The sequence below is a fragment of the Bison bison genome, unplaced genomic scaffold, assembly GCF_000754665.1.
Source record: "Bison bison bison isolate TAMUID 2011002044 unplaced genomic scaffold, Bison_UMD1.0 scf7180017864327, whole genome shotgun sequence".
In the NCBI taxonomy this organism is placed as follows: Eukaryota; Metazoa; Chordata; class Mammalia; order Artiodactyla; family Bovidae; genus Bison; species Bison bison.
Genome location: NW_011494899.1, coordinates 7,266,441 through 7,268,923, shown reverse-complemented (window position 1 = coordinate 7,268,923; position 2,483 = coordinate 7,266,441). Strand labels below are relative to the sequence as shown.

General features: G+C 48.3%; 1 pseudogene; it reads left to right on the top strand.

Moving 5' to 3' along the window:
* Nucleotides 1-589: 589 nt before the first annotated feature.
* On the top strand, nt 590-2,083 carry LOC104998325 (annotated as a pseudogene).
* The last annotated feature ends 400 nt before the right edge of the window (nt 2,084-2,483 follow it).

Sequence of the window (2,483 nt, the reverse complement as noted above, 5' to 3'; positions counted from 1 at the left end):
AGTTCTGTGTCATCTCTCAGCTGCATTATGATGGTGGTCTCCCATGTGGTCTTCTTACTTAGCCTTTCTTTCCTCCACCTTCCACATGATGGCCAGAATGGCCTTCCTAAAATGAGTCACTTCACACTTCTCACTGCGGCAATCAATACCACTCATTGTTGAGGAACAAAGTAACTCCTCCTTTATAACTCCCAGCTAACCTGGTCTATGAGTTCCCTTTCGAGGACTCTCATTTCTGAGTGGGCTCTTTTCTCAGCATAAAATGGCTTTGTTTTCCTTTTTCAAACGTAGAAATCCTTTGTATTAATACATGCCAAAACTCAGTTCAATGTTCATCGTCCCCTGGATGCATTTTCTGGTTGCTCTTTTGCACAGGGCTGCCTCTTACTGCTGTGCAGGACATGTACTACACAACTTTAAGGAGAGCTGTTTACAATGACTACAGTGTGAATTGCATCTCCTAAAGTTGTATAAATATATATAAAGTTATATAGTCATAATTAATTTTTCCTTCTCTGCACAACGTCAACATGGTTCTTTATTTTGTTTCCTTAAAAATCACTTCTAAAATACCCACTAGGAGCGGCGGGAGCGGTTTCACCATGGCGGCCGGGACGATCTCCGAGCGAAACCAGGATGCCACTGTGTACGTGGGGGGCCTCTATGAGAAGGTTAGCGAACCACTGTTGTGGGAACTATTTCTCCAGGCAGGGCCAGTAGTGAACACGCACATGCCAAAAGATAGAGTCACTGGTCAGCACCAAGGCTATGGCTTTGTGGAATTCTTGAGTGAGGAAGATGCTGACTATGCCATTAAGATCATGAACATGATCAAACTCTATGGGAAGCCAATACGGGTGAACAAAGCATCAGCTCACAACAAAAACCTGGATGTGGGGCCTAACATTTTTATTGGGAACCTGGACCCAGAGATTGATGAGAAGTTGCTTTATGATACTTTTAGCGCCTTTGGGGTCATCTTACAAACCCCTAAGATTATGCGGGACCCTGACACAGGCAACTCCAAAGGTTATGCCTTTATTAATTTTGCTTCATTTGATGCTTCGGATGCAGCGATTGAGGCCATGAATGGGCAGTACCTCTGTAACCGCCCAATCACTGTGTCCTATGCATTCAAGAAGGACTCCAAGGGTGAGCGCCATGGCTCAGCCACTGAAAGACTTCTGGCAGCACAGAACCCACTCTCCCAGCCTGACCGCCCTCATCAGCTGTTTGCAGATGCACCGCCTCCACCATCTGCTCCCAATCCTGTGGTATCATCATTGGGATCTGGGCTTCCTCCACCAGGCATGCCTCCTCCTGGCTCCTTCCCACCTCCAGTACCGCCTCCTGGAGCCCTTCCTCCTGGGATACCCCCAGCCATGCCACCACCATCTATGCCTCCTGGGGCTGGAGGACATGGCCCCCCATCAGCGGGAACCCCAGGGGCTGGACATCCTGGACACGGACACTCACATCCTCACCCATTCCCACCAGGTGGGATGCCCCATCCAGGGATGTCTCAGATGCAGCTGGCCCACCATGGCCCTCATGGCTTAGGGCACCCCCACGCTGGGCCCCCTGGCTCTGGGGGGCAGCCACCACCCCGACCACCACCTGGAATGCCTCATCCTGAACCTCCTCCAATGGGGATGCCCCCCCGAGGGCCTCCGTTTGGCTCTCCTATGGGTCACCCAGGTCCTATGCCTCCGCATGGTATGCGTGGACCTCCTCCACTGATGCCTCCTCATGGATACACTGGCCCTCCACGGCCTCCACCCTATGGCTACCAGCGGGGGGCCCCTCCCTCCACCCAGACCCACTCCCCGACCTCCAGTGCCCCCTCGAGGCCCACTTCGAGGCCCTCTCCCTCAGTGATTTCTCATTGTTTTTCCTCCTGTCGTAGCCTCCCAATATCTACTCACTTCCTTGGACCAATCAGAGCTGCTGTAGCTCCGAGGGGCTAAGGCGCTAATCCCTCTCAGGCCTTTCTTTTGTAAGTGTAATTTTTTCACAGGAGGCTTTATTTTATTTTATTTTTTCCTACGTTGGCCCTAAGTGTTTTACAGATACCCAGAGAAAATTAAACTGCTTGTTTATCAAAAAAATAAAATAAAATAAAATAAAATACCCATTATATGCCAGGCACTGAATAAAGACCACAGACACAAAGGTATGTTATCAGGTCTCAGTCTTGAGTGACTTAAAGCTGGGGTAAACAGACATATAATGAAATGTATGTTATTTACAAAAGAATTTCACCTCTATTTTTATCTTTACCTTATTTTTTTCCATTTTGGAGTTGGTTGAGAAAATAAAAGAAAAAAAGGGAATTCCCTGTCAGTCCAGTGGTTAGGTCTCAGTGGTCTCACAGTAGGGGCCCTGGGTTCAATCCCTGGTCAAAGAACTAAGATCCCACAAGCCACGTGGCATGGAACAAAAAAAAAAAAGAGTTGGTTAAGAGTTTCTATTTTATTTTTTAA